Raw genomic sequence first — 15,493 nt, 5'->3', positions numbered from 1 at the left:
CTCCAAGTGCGTGTCTGCCCTAAACCTGAAATGAGAATAGGGTCTTTTGTCAAGAACCATTAAATGCAGTTCCTTAACTCAGTGTCACTTAATCTTTTTGTCCCCTTTCTCTACATGCAATATTCAATAAGGAATAAGGTTGAGCTGAAAATAACAATTTTCAAAGAGCTTTGAAATTCTGGAGAATTTGGTTCATAGAGTTCTATAATTTGAAGTCAGGAAGATATAAATTCAAATCCTGACTGAGATATGTGCTTGTTGTGTGATCCTGGCCATGTTAGTGAACCATTGTTAGCTTCTGTTTCTTCATCTATGAAATGGTGATAAGATAACCTACCTCACCTGTCAGGATCAAATGAATTAGCATATATAAAAGACTTTGCAAACTTTAAACTATGTTTTAAGAAAGTTGTTGCTATTATCATTTGCAGTTATATTATTCACAGAAGAGTTTTTAGTTTGCAAAGATATTTACTTCACACAAAGGCAATGTGGATTGCCTGTTTTCTAATAATCCACGTTCTTAAGAAGTAAAGAATTTATGAATTGATCCCAAAGGACTTCAAAACTACATTTTCATGGTGGGGACTGACTAATAGTTCTCACAATTAACAACTGGTTAACATATGATTATTGCGATTATATGTGCTTGTTACTGCATTGAGTGGCAACATGCTCAGTGCTATAGAGATGATAAAAGGAAAAGATGTACCTCTAAGATTTTTTGCATTAAAACTCAAAAAAAAAATTGAAAAGTGAGGGAATTGAAGCAACAAGTGGTGGTGAGAATTGAGTGCACCATACTGATTTCACCTTAGAACTCAATTCTTGAACTAGCTTAGTTCTATTTCTATTCAATTATGGATCAAGTCCAATTTTTTTGTCTCATGAGAAAACTTTATTCAGTTGCAGAAATCTTGGGAGAACTTTGTTGCATTGTTTGATCCTGTGCCTACATGGCTGGTAAGCTAGACCACCTCTACCTGCTGTTTAGAGACCCTTAACTAAGGGACTAAGTTACGCTTACCAGAGACCCAGTTAGATCCTAAGATTGATGCAAGGAGTTTTCTCAAAACACGTCTCACACAACCCATATGTTTTATCTGAATACTGGCCTCATACTGATCAATCAGGTATTCTTTCCATTTTCCTTTGATTATTCATAGATACTTGAGGGATCTGGGACACGTCTTATTCTAATTTCATGGAACTGTGCATGTTTATGCTTTCCCCTCCCAATTTGGAAAGTCCCTGATCTTTCCTCCAATTAGAAATTAGATTGCCTAATTTCGTATCTTGGTTAATTGTTTTCTTTTCATTAATTGGCCTTATTTGATTAATTATTTTAATGTATAAAAAAAAATCTGTCTCTCTCTGTTTTCAGGATCCAGTGACAAAGCTGAGAAAGATGACTGGTCTTAATTTGTGGGACAGTTGTCATGTATTGTTTAATTTTAAAAAATGGATATGTACAAAAGCTCAACCCTTGTTTCTTCATTCAATTCATCTTTCACCCAAAACAAAAAGTACAGACATAAGTAAGTCTCTGTTTGGTGGCTTCTTTCCTTTCTTTAAAAAGTTTATCCATTATATGTTGTCTATGGCTGAGAGAAGTTGCCTGTCATGTATGTTTGCCAAGGGGTCCTATGATACAATGTTAGTTATTTTTTAAATTGCTTTGAGTGCCTTAATGCTTTTATTTTTTCCTTTTGACTTCCTGTATGCTACAATGATTTGTAATAATTTGGTAGCAATGAAATACTGCCAGGATGAAGGCCTACAAATTTCTTACCTATCTATAGTATGGAGTAGTGAGAGATGAAGCACTGGGTAAGGAGAACTGGCTTTGGCGTCAAAGTACATCAGATTAAATCCTAGTTCTACTCCTTATTTCCTGGGTTACCATAGGTCATTGTTTTATATGTTTAGTTCTGCTTCTTCATCTGTAAAACTGGAGTAGAATGTTGAATAAAATGGTCAACAAAGAATATTTCAACTCTAAATCAACGATACTCACTATCCACTCAGTCAATAAAGATTTCTCAAGCACCCACTATGTGCCAGATACTATGCTAAGTGATGGTGATACAAAGAAAGGCACAATTAATTAATTAATTAATCATTTAATTAATAAATCCTTTCTCTCCAGAAGCTTACATTCCAATGAGGAAGACATCATGCAAAGAACAATGTACTAATATCAACAGAAGAAAGGCACTAGAATTAAGAGAGATTGTGACAAGTTTTCTATAGAAGATGAGATTTAAACTGGGACTTGAAGTAAGCTAGGGAAGCCAAGAGTTAGAAATGTCAAAGAACAGTATTCTAAGGATTGGGAACAGTCAACAAAAGGCCCAGAATTGACATTGGAGTGTCCAAGGAACAACAAGGAGATTTGTTGCACCAAATTGCAGAGTATGGGGGGGGGTGGAAAAGGTTGTAAGCTGAGAAAAAATGGGAAAGATAAGGAGGGGATTACAAAGCACTGTGAATAACAAACGGAAACTTTTATATTTGATCCTTTTGGTGATAGGGAGCCCATATAGCTTATTGAGTAGGATAATTACATTGTCAGAGTTGTGCTTTAGAAAAATTACTTTGACATCTGGGTGGAGGATAGAATGGAGTGGGGACATCAACCAGGAGGCTATTGCAAAAGAAACAAAGGAAGGAAGGAAGGAACGAAGGAAGGAAGGGAGAGAGAGAGAAGAAAAAGAAAATGTAGTAAATAAGTATACGTATATGAAATTCAAAAATTGAACTGATTTGAAAGTGAAACTGACCATATAGAAATCCTTAGGTCCAGCATAGAAGAATTATTAGTAACAGAGATAAAGCAATTTTTAACCAATAAAATTTTACCTCTAACCATTAAAAAGAGAGACAGAGAGATTCTTCTCATGTAGTTGAATAGAGTGCTGCGACTGGTGTCAAGAAGGCCTAAGTTCAAATATGACCTTAGACATTTACTAGCATGTGACCCAGGTCAAGTCACTTAAACCTCAGTTTACCTGTTTCCTCATCTATAAAATGGGATAATAATAGTGCCTAGAGTTGTTGTAAGGATCAAATGAGATAATATTTGTAAAGTAATGTGCCTGGAACATAGTAAGTGCCCTTCAAATGTTAGCTATTATCATCAATATTATTCTAGTCAATATCAGTGGCTATAACTCACAATGCATAGACTTCATAAACCTTTCAAGTATTTCAAGAAGCTTCATAGTTTCTGCTGAAAAGATAAGCACCCTAGTAATTAAGGACAACAATAACAAATAGCATTTATATAACACCTTAATGTTTGCAAAGTACTTCACAAATATTTTATCTGATCCTGACAACAATCCTGGAAGGCAGACACTATTATTATCCCCACATTACAGATAAGGAAACTGAAGCAGACAGAGGTCAAATGACTTAACCAGAGTCATACAACTAGCAAGTATCTGAAGTCAGATATGAACTTGTCTTCCTAACTCCAAATCTAGGACTCTTTCCATTGCACCATCTAGCTGCCTACATTTTTTTTTTGCAAGGCAGTGAGGGTTAAGTGACTTGCCCAGGGTCACACAGCTAGTGTCAAGTGTCTGAGGTCAGATTTGAACTCAGGTCCTCCTGACTCCAGGGCCAGTGCTCTACATTTTTAATATAATAAAGAGCCAACCACAGATGAGCTTTTCATATTAGTTAATATTCTGGGGACAGTCCCAACCTTCTCAAGACCCCCTGAATTATCAGTATAGACTGCACCCATACATTCCACTCCATTCTTATGGTGTTATCAAAGAAATGTTAAGCAGAAAAGGTATATTTGCCTACAATTATGCAAATTGAACCATGCATAGAATGCCCAAGTCCTGTGAGATTGGCTGGAGGAGGACACTGAGAAATAGACAGGGAGCTAGGATATATCTTGTCTAGCAAGAGGGAGAAGAAGGTATAAAAGGAATCAGAGCAATGTGAAGGCCTCTTTTACAAGCAGTCCAGCTGGACCAGTGTGGGTCAAGGGTTGAGAGGATTAGCCAGACACTACTGGGAAGCTGATCAGTAAAAGCAAAAGGTATAAAATTGAAGAGGTAATCAGAACTCTTTGTTTCTCCTTTGCTTTGGCCCAAAGCCTCCATTTAACTGGCTATTGATTCACATCCTGTTCCCTTCTACCTGATGGGAGAAGGCATGAAAGAGAGACAAACTGAATATGCCTTCTAGGCTTCTAGTTAAAAATAGTTGGCATTACTCTTGTTGCTGTAGCCCCATAATGAGGCCAATTCCCTGAAATTCAGAGGGAGTTTTCATCTACATGGACATTTGATAGTTGCAGTCTTAAGGGACAACATTCCCTACACAACTCAGAAAGAGACTAATTGCTCACCACTTCAGGGAGGGGGAAGAGTAGGGAGGGAGGGAATGAGAGAGGGACAGTATTTGGAACTCAAAACTTCAAATGAACAAACAAGCAAATAAATAATGAATAAATAAATATATGAATAAATAAATAAATGGACGAGTGAATGAATGAAGAGACTAGATCTCCCAGAGGCCTGAGCCTAGATACCAGAATTCCACTTGGCTGAGAAGATTTTGAACTGTTCAGTGACATAACAGGAGAGAGAACAGCTAGAGAGACTTAAGAGCCAAGAGAGATGGGAAGTGGGGGGCAGAGGAAATCAATGACAACCACAAAATAGACTTTGATTATAGCAGGTTTAGGTCCTATGGCTGAACTTCTAATCATGAAGAAACAAACTTAAATGAAAGGGCTTAAATTGCTCTCCAAGAGAGTGGAAAAACTAGTAAAGTACTGCAACTTCTCCTTCCCCTTCTGTTTTTTATCTCCATCTGAAAAAAAAGAAGCATTTACTCTATGTTTTTCTGTTTCTTAAGCCTATTACAACTTCTAATTTAATTAAAGAATTTGAAAGTATTTTTTCTTGATATTAAAATCCATGATTGATCAATCAACAAGTGCTTCCTATGTATAAAGCACTGTGATAGACACTGAGGACACAAATATAAAGAATGAAATAATCTCTTGAGGAATTTTTTTACTTTTTTTTACTTTTTTTCAAATTACATGGAAAGATTTTTTTTTTAGTTCAAAATTTTTCTCCCATACTCTCTTCCTTTCCCCCTCCCAAGGTCAGCAAGCAGTCTGATATAGGTTATACATTACAATCACATTAGACATATTTCCACATTAGTCATATTGTAAGAGAAGAATAAGAACAAAAGGGAGAAAAAACACAAGAAAGAATAAATGAGAACAATAACAAAAAAGCAACAGCAAAACTGAAAATAGTATGCTTCAATCTGCATTCAGACTCTGTAGTTCTTTTTCTGAATATCAAGAGAATTTTCCACCATAAGCCTTTTGGCATTGTTTTGGATCATTGTATTGCTAAGAAGAGTTAAGTCTATCAGAGTTGATAGATAATGTTGGTGTTACTTTGTACAATGTTCTCTTAGTTCTGCTCATTTCACTCAGCATTAATTCATGCTGGTCTTTCCAGGTTTTCCTGAAATCCATCTGCTTATCATTTCTTACAGAACAATATTATTCCATTACATATACCACATTCATATACTACAACTTGTTTAGCCATTCCCCAATTGATGGGCATCCCCTCAATTTCCAATTCTTTGCTACTAAAAAAAAAGCAGCTATAAATATTTTTGTACATGTGAATCCTTTTCCCTTTTTTATGATCTCTTTGAGATATAGACCTAGTAGCGATATTGCTGGCTCAGAGGGTATGCAGTTTTAAAACCTTCTGGGCATAATTCCAAATTGCTCTCCAGAATGGTTGGATCAGTTCACAGCTCCACCAGCATTAGTGTTCCAATTGAGGAATTTATATTTTAATACTAACATTATGTATTGCAGCTTTGTCTATTAGGCAGAGAGGTTATAATGGAAGCTGTCAATTGCTAGCTGGGATACATAAAAATAAAAATTAGGTCAGAGGATTAAATTTTGTCCTGGTAAACAGAAATTATTTTCATATTGGGGACTGACAAGCTATGAACATGTGAGAGGATCCTATAGTTCTGATTTTTTTTATAATTTCTTATAAATTTCCCAAAAATCAGGATAAAATGTATCCTGTAAAGCACAATAAACTGACTTTTCCTCTGCACCACCAAGCTAATTGAACTCTTTGCTGTAACCAGGTGTGGCTGAACAGAAATGTAGATTCCTCGGATAAGGCTCCAGACTCTAAATTGTTGTTGTTGTTGATTTTCTTGTTCATGCCTCATTCTCTAAGTAGAGTAATGACATCATGAGGGTGATGTCTTGACTTTCATATAATGGATAGAAGGGAATGGAATAGAGGTGACTCCCAAAGAGAAGGATTTCTCTGAGACAGTGCAATGAGAGGAAAAAGCCATGGTCTGGAGAGGAATCAGTTTCTCTTCTTTTTGCTGTTGGTAGAGAGAGGGAATGAATGCCTAAGCAAAACTTTGCCTCTACAATACCTAACAGTTACATTTCTTTGAGTGTTAACCATGGTCTCCAGGTTTCACATTTCACTTTTATTTCATATTCTATATCAGCCATTAGCTATTAAAAATAAAAATAAAAACTAGTGGCCACCAACATAAAACAATGTAAGGAGGGGCTAGTCAAAAGTCTTTATTATGATGAGCAAAATAAAGGAATTTCTAGAAAATGTGATCTATATCAACATGCAATTACTTTAGACTAGCATTTAAAATGTGTAATATTCAGTTAAGAAATCAGCACTGAAGGGCTTAAACTATTACGTAGGTTAAAATGACATTATAATATTATTTGCTGAAGTGTTTTTTGTTCTGTTGTGGAGAAAAGTTATAGTATACAAATTAAGAAACTCACTGTGTGACATATTCATCAGCTATGATACCTATACAAGATGCAAACTCAAAGTGTTTAAATACAGCTAAATCAGATTTATATAAGGGACTTGGCCTTTTAAAGCTCAAGACCCAACTACACAGAGTAAGGAGCTTATAAGGAGGTGCTAAATTAAATGAAGTCATGCCCAGTGATCCTTTTAAGAAGTAGGAACAAGTCCCTTGATTGAATTAGAAAGGGATCAATGGCAAGCAATGATTGGCCATGCCCTCATGTAACACTAAGAAAGATAGTAGAATAGATCAAGAGGAAGTCAATCCAAGAGACCTTAGGAAAGAACTAAACTCCAGTAATGAACTGTGTAGAAGAGATATAGAATTGGAGAAATCATGAGAAATGACATGGAGAGCAGAAATGTGGGTGGAGGCAGCCACCAAAAGGGTCACGGCCAGGACTCTAGGGGAAAAAAAAAAGGCTGACTGGGCAGATCTGGGTGACAGAACTAGTAGGATAGATGGTTTGTTATTGAACAGCCCCCTACAAACCCCTTTCCAAGGCAATAATTCTGTATTTACACTTTCTGATTCTACTCCCTCCTTCATTAGAGCTTGAAGCCCTTTTTATGAGTAGGGGAATGTTTAATTTGCCTTCACTGGCATTTGTTAATCTGGATGTCCTTACTGGCACTACACTTAGAAAGAGGACTGGGGAGGGAAGAGGGAAGGGAATAATCCCAGGAGAGTAAGAAAAAGAGAGAAGGGAGGTTTAAAACTGAGGCATTTGCCAGAACTCAGAAGTAGAAATATAGGGAATTGTAGGTTCCTTCTGATATAATTTCCCTTAATAGAGAAAAAATGTTTATCCCAGAAAATGCAGCTAGGAAGTATCAGTCATATGGTGTTTGTAGCACAAACACAAGTAGCTGAACCATTCTATTCACCATCCCTCCCCACCATTGCTAGACCTCTTGATGGAGGTGGCCAAAAGGGTTAACAAAAAATCTAAGTTCTTATAAACCAGAAGGTTCCAGTCCTTATCAACAAACACTGTCAACAGAAGTTTAAGGAAAAAGTAGCCAGGGATTAATAATCCTGGATGGCAGGAAACAGAAATTGTACCTAGAAACCAGATATTAAAACAAAGAAATATCCTAAACAGAGAGACCCTTGGGGTCTGACAAGTTTAAACAAGTTTTATGAACATGCACAGAAAGACCAAATGTGTCCTTAGGCTCACCTTATGATGTTTAAACCCCAAAACAAACTCCTAGGGAAAAAGGTACCCACCTCGGGGGACTCTCAGAACCCCAAGAATTCTAGAATACGATATGAACCTCCCAAAAGGAGGAGATTAAGATAATGAGAGAATAACCTACATTTCTCACTATAAATAAAACCATTTTCATCTCCCTATTCAAGACACCATTCTGCTTTGGGTGTTCTCCCTGTGGCTATGCAGTCTTTTACTAAAACTTAGGAACTGAGTCTTGTAATTCTTTTGGATGCTTCATGATCAATTTGATCTATTAAATACATCCCTACATCACTCTCTCTATTAGACAATGTTTTCACAGAAACTAGCTCGGGTGTAGAATTATAAAATTCAAGAAAACTAAAATAAAAATTATTTTTGTAACTAACCAGTTGGACTCACTCAGGCATCATTTACTCCTGATTCTTTTCAAGGTAACTAATTTGATAAAATTCAGATTTTAAAAGGATAGTTTATATTTACTACTATTAAAATCCTTCATGCTGTATGTAGAGTAGTTGTAGAAAGGATATCTACGAAGAAATAATTCTATTATTATGTTCTCTTCCCTTCAAACCAAAACCTATCTTTATACGGTATACATCCATTCATGCATACAAGTTGCATACAATGACATATGGGCTATGAAAGTTCAATTATCATTTATTCCTTATAGTGATACAAACTTTACATAACAAAATAAATCAATACAAAAGAAGACTGTTGCTTATAATTTTCCAAAAAAATTATTACTTTTACCCAGGAGAATGGAGATATACATATATAAATGCATATAAGTATACATAATTATATATGTATGTATTTATATATAATGTATTATCTTATTATTTTATTGTATAACACATATTCTATATAACCTGTGATATATGTACGATGTTTTCTGAATTGGCCTTCTGGAAAGACCTCTCAATATGCAAAATGTAACTTTATTATAAGGATAAGTGACAACTAAGCTCCCTCCATTCAGTTCTATCTGACCCAAGGAAAGAAGGAAGAAAAGAAATAAGCATTTATTAGATATCTATGATGTGCCAGACACTGTACTAAAAACTTCCCAAATATTATCTCATCTGATGCTCACAGCAACCAAGAGAGGTAGGTGCCATTATTAACCCTGTTTTCTAATTGAGGAAACTGAGGCAAACAAAAGTTAAATGACTTGTTTAGGGTCACACAGCCAGTAAGTGTCAGAAGCTCAATTTGAGCTCAGGTCTAGTAGTATTAATAATCACATTAATATATATTTCTTTACCCACAACTCCCTATACAGACTATAATATAAGGATTGTTTATATCCCAAGTTTCAATAACTTGCCCAAGGTCATAAAGCTAGTATATGGCAAAGGTAAGATTCAAATCCAGGTCTCTCCTGACTGCAAGTGTAGTGCTCATTCCACTATTCAATGCTGTCCCTCAATACCAACCCACATGTCACTTTGTCATCCTTTATCTCTTTTTGTTGTTCTCCATATCACTGTGAGGAAAGAAATAAAAGCACCTGCTTTGATACATTTGGGCCTAAACTACATAGTCAATTTTTATTTTTGTTTATTTAAGAATAACATTAGCTTTTGAAGTGTTTACTAAACTAATATTTGCCAAAATGTTGAGCCGGTAATGCAATTAAATAAAGGTCATTCAATAGAACAAGCATTTATAGTCTAGTTGACTGAGTCTTTTTAGTACAGAGTCATAGCTGGAAAGGAGCTTGGAGATCATCAAATCTAATCCTCTCATTTTTCTGAAGAAGAAACTGAGTCAAAAAAAAGTTAAACAACTTCCCTATGTCACACAGCTAAAAAGTAGCAGAGCCAGAGTCCAGATTGTCTGATCCCAGACCTAGCCCTCTTTCCTATACTGTTGTTCAACCTACAACCTGACCCAGCAAATTAACGACATGGTCAATTGTGATTAGTGGCTCAGAAAACAAACTATATACAACACTTATGTCAGAAGCTTGCCACTAACACAAAGGCCCAGCTGTTTTGGGGGAAGTTCTCACTTCCTTGAATCATGGACCCAACTTAGATCACCCAAGAACATATTTATCTCATCCTTCTCAAAGGGTTGCCACCAGGCCCCCTGACAAACACTCAGTCTCACAAAGCTCAAAACATAAAATAGTTTTTGGTTGTTTATCTTAAACTCCTTAACACTGAAAAGATTTCCATCTGAGTGTCATGAAAACATGTTCTAGATCACTTATAGTAGAATTTCAAACTGAAACAGCTCTGAACTTTTAACCATACACTCTGAAAATTGACAAAGATACCCCAAAATAAGAATAGTCAATGTTGGAAGGATTTTGGGAAGGCAGGTGACTATTGGTGAAGATGTGAACTGGACCAACCATTCTGTGTAATGATTTAGGATTATGCAAGAAAAACAATGACACTATTCATTTGAATAGTTCAAATATTCATCTTTGAGCAAATGATCCAAATACTCCCCAAGTTGTTCCAATGTACATCAAGCTCTCAGAGTTCTAATGTGTATCAAAATATTCATAGCAACACCTTTATGGTAGCAAAGATCTAGAACCAATATGGGTACATTTTTAAATCTAATGGCGGAGTGTAGTTCATGGATGTAAATCATACACTTTAGCTCAACCATAAGGCTTGGTCTTATGATGATGAAAGGGGGTAGTCTCCATACAAAAGGTTCACAGTAAGAAATGGCAAATTAATTGGGAGATTACTGAAAAAAATGTCATGGTATGTTATTGTACAGTAAGAAGTGACAAATAATGGGAATTCAGAGAAATGTAGATTTATATGTACTGATTCAGAATTAAATGACATGGGGCAGCTAGGTGGCACAGTGGATAAAGCACTGGCCCTGTATTCAGGAAGACCTAAGTTCAAATGTGGTCTCATACATTTGACACTAGCTGTGTGATCCTGGGCAAGTCACTTAACCATCATTGCCCTGCAAAAAAAAAAAAAATTAAATTAAATGACTGGAACCATACTCACACACCTAACAACAACAACAATGTAAATGAAATGACCACTAAAAGGAAGTGAAACCCTGAGTAACTAAAAAGCCAATAATGGTCCTAAAGAACATATTATTAAACACATCTCCTTCCTCTAAACAGAGAGATGAGGACTACTGGTATAAAATGTCATAAGGATTATCAAACATGGTCTCTGTGTCAGTTGCTATTGCTTGGAAGCCTAAATTCCTAGGGAAAGAGATATAGGGTTATATCTAGAAATGACTGTGATATCAAAAATAAAAGGCAGGAGCTAGTAGAAATATCACCAGTTTTGGAGTCAGAGGACCTGGCTTCAAATCCCACATTTGACATTTATTATAAAATGAGGCAAGTCACTTAAACTCTCTAGAGCTTGGTTTTATAACTTCCAAAAAATGAAGGATTAAAGTAGATGACCTGCCTAATTTCCCTTCCAGATCTAAAGTTATCATCCCAAGAAAACTTATTTTGAAAAAATTAATAGACCCAGAATTCACATTTGAGCTCTTAGTATATAAAGAGCCCCTCTCTCATGGAATACAATCCTCCCCCTTTGTTAAGAAGCATAGATCTTGGGGCAGTGGATAAAGCACCAGCCCTGGATTTAGGAGGACCTGAGTTCAAATGTAAGTTCAGACACTTGACACTAGTCATGTGACCCTGGACAAGTCACTTAACCCTCATTGCCCTGAAAAAAAAAAAGTATAGATCTTAACAAATGTATGATAATTACTGCCAAATTCTAGTCCCTAAATCTTTAAGGTTCTGTGAACATGACCAATTCAGGAGTGTTTCTATAGTATCTTGTAACGATTAGAATGACGCCACCTGCTGGAGACTTACTGTAGAAAAGCTCTGCCATGAGGTGAAGGTCTCTGAGGGCCAGACCATGCATCTTTTCTTTGGCATCAGGAAGTGATGTTTGCTTGTGGGAGGAAGAAGGGGGAGGCTGGTGCTCTGATTCACTCTTTTTCCTGAGGACTCTGGTGGAGAAGGGAGCTAGAAATATGCTCTCCCTTTAATAGATATTTGAATGTAGGCCTTTCTTTTTCTCTTTACCAAATTCTTATTCTCCTTAATAAATGCTTAAAAGTCTAACTCTTGATAAAGCTTATAATTTATTGGTGACCACTCATTAGATAATTTTAGATAGTTTAGCTAGAATTTTAGTCCTTAACAATCTTATCTGGGTCAATGCCTACATCTGCTTAAGATACTATACAGTGGTGTGCTGCCACATGTTTAAAGATCAACTCTCTGAAGACTACTGCCAAATTGAGGGAGGGAGGGAGGGAGGGAGGGAGGGAGAGAGAGAGAGAGAGAGAGAGAGAGAGAGAGAGAGAGAGAGAGAGATTTGTATCTATGTAGACATAGATATAAATTCTTATTTATTTAAACATAGTTGTTTGAATGTTATCTTTGCAGATTAACTGAGCTTCCTGAAAGCAAGGACTGAGTAGGAATTTTTGCTTATTTGTTTTGCTTTGTTTTTGTCTTTCTTTGTTTCCTCAGTGGTTAGCACTGTGCCAGACAGTTAGCATGTGCTCAATAAATGCTAGTTGACTGACTGACCCCAAGTGAAAAACCTGTGCTCTATGCAATCCCACACTTTTCATCAGTTTCTCCTCATGTTGGTTCAGTGTCTTTCCAAAGACAATGCAGCCATAAACATACACTAGTATTTCCAGGTAGTTCATGTCTCCAACTATATTTTCCCCATTAGTAACTAAAAAGTGGCAGGTGTCTCTGAGATTCCTTGGGGCATGGATTTAAACTAGCAAAAGCCAGCTGGGCAGAAGAAAGCAGTCTTTTACTGATTGTCCTATGCCGAAAATCTATTAGTAGCCACTGTTTAAGTCCAACACTGAAATTGACTGGCTGCCTAACAGACAGTCTAGGACATTATGAGGATTTGGCATGGTTTGCTAGTCCACTTTAGGTCTCTGGTATAAATCCTATTCACCAGTGGGTGCCTCACTTACCACTGGACTTAATATTTTCCTGCTGGCTAGTACTAGGATCACTGCCAATTGATAGAGATGATTCAGATGCAGCAGATGGTTCTTGTTCAATGTACTTTGGAATGGACGTCTTCTGACAATGTGAAACATGGATTGAAGTAGGGAGGTCCTGGCACTTGACTGCAGTGTTGGTGGTAATAAGAACTTGACAGTGGACCATCTTTCTGGAAAGTATTTCTATTGATGGACCATCATAAATTCAAACAACACTCGGGATAGAGTGACATTGTTCCTCTGGTTCCCTGAGAGTAAAGAAAGCATTTCACTTCAACACATTTCATTAGTGCTTTACAATAATTCAAAAGCAATATCATCAACTACCAATTAGATAAGTAGCCTGACACAGGAAGTAATATAGAAAAGCTAATGGGTATTTAAGTTAATAACCCATATGGCATAAGTATAGTCTTCTTGAAAGTTGATCTCATGCTCAAGAGATTAAAAGCAGGACATCTGGACATTAAAATCCTAATTCTAATATTAGCTTCAATCTCCTTTTTAAGGATTTAATTTTGCCCTTCTTTTACCCCTGCAAACTCTGGGTGAGGGTACTAGTGAAAATGCTGTTAAATTTTCAAAATGATGCTGATGTCCTCTACAGTACCAAAGCTAGAAATAAATTTATTGAAATGCAACTATAATAGCACCTGTTTTCTTTCAATGGAAAACTTTAATTCAACCAGACTGTAACAAACAATAATAACTATACATATATGTATATATTTGTGCTACATATATATGTACATGCATATATTTGAAAGAACATTTTTGCATTTTAATAAAAATCATTTTAATAAAATTAATTTGTACATCTGCAAAAGGTCTTCATCATATGCCTGACATATGACTTAAATAGTACTTAAACAGTACTGTTGGGTCATGGAAAAAGAATTTGAAGCAAATTAATATCTTTTAAAATCTTTTCAAAAGTGAATGTCCTCTAACTTTTTTCAGTCATACCCCCTTTTTCCCCTGCTGTGCTATTTTGTGGTGCACAGTAGCAAAATATATCTTTGTGGGGGAAGGTATGACAAAGGATCCTGGAATCAGTACAAGACCTTGGGTTTCTCTAATTCCTTTAATGAGTACATATCCCACATCAACATCCTAGAGTGTGAAAATTACTTAAAATTTGGTATGTATGACAATTAGAAAATTACTTTATAAAAAACAAAATGGTTATTCTCTTTATTTTGATCACGGTATACTTAAGGACATATAACAAAAGTGAACACATCATAAAGCATTTTAAGTATTTCCTGTAATAAAGAAATATACTCTAAAAATAGAAAAGGTTGTATTTCTATGATTGTATCAGAAAATTGACCCAAGGTAAATAATCCTCTATAGAATGTTTTGGGGTCAAATTTTAAAGAAATAAGAATCATCTTAGTATTCTCTTTTGCACAGACTGGGTGTGTTACAGGTAGTAGTCATGCTGAATTTTTTTTAATCAAGTCTCCAATTGTTCTTTGTATTGTTTTTCTTGGTATTAGAAATTTTAACAATAGAAGATACAATAAAAACTAATGTTAATACCTAAGACTATTAGTATTTTCTCTTAAAGGATTTTAATTGATTTGGGGATTTTTTTAATTGTAAAATGTAGACATTTATATTTTTAAAATATCCTCATTCCAGTGTCTGGCCCAGATTTTTGCATCCCAGAACTCAAGTATACTTTTCAAAAGAGTAATTTTCTCTAAGTCAGACTCTCTTGCTCTGGCCACTATTTAGAAAGATTGCCATGTGGCAGAGAACTCAGTGCAGTCATAAATCTCTGCATATCCTAGAATAAATGTGTAGCTGCCATACATAAACCAAGCTGGAACACATTCTTCTGGACTGAAAAATGTTAGAACCCCTGGTACCCAGTTCTAACTCTCAATTCATGTAGTCTTATACACAGAAAAGTCAAGATTATTGAAGGTAGGGGAGCCAAGAGTTGTCTGAGAAAGAAGGTCACAGGATTCAGTTCAAGGAAAAGAAATTAGAACAGAAATTCTCTCTACCTTTAACCCAGAAACATGGTCTTAAATCAGTCATCCTCTGAATAAATTATGGGAGAGGGAAAGGAAAGATTCCCTGTCTGAAACAAACAGACAGACAGACAATTCATACCAGGAAATCATGATTTATGCTGGGCTAAAAAAAAAAAAAAAAACCTGGTAACTACCCGCTCTTAATTTCTTAGAGGTTAGGAAATCAGGAAGAAAAGAAAACCATCACCTCATCTGGGCTGGCAAAATTCATTTCATTCAGCAAAACATTCATTGACTCCACCTAAAAGAAAACTGAATCAATTTCAATAATTGTTGTTGTTGTTCAGTTGTTTTCAATTGTGTCTGACTGCGACCTCATTTGGGGTTTTCTAGACAAAAG

This window comes from Dromiciops gliroides, chromosome 1, assembly GCF_019393635.1.
Source record: "Dromiciops gliroides isolate mDroGli1 chromosome 1, mDroGli1.pri, whole genome shotgun sequence".
Taxonomy (NCBI): Eukaryota; Metazoa; Chordata; class Mammalia; order Microbiotheria; family Microbiotheriidae; genus Dromiciops; species Dromiciops gliroides.
This window is presented reverse-complemented; position numbering follows the sequence as displayed.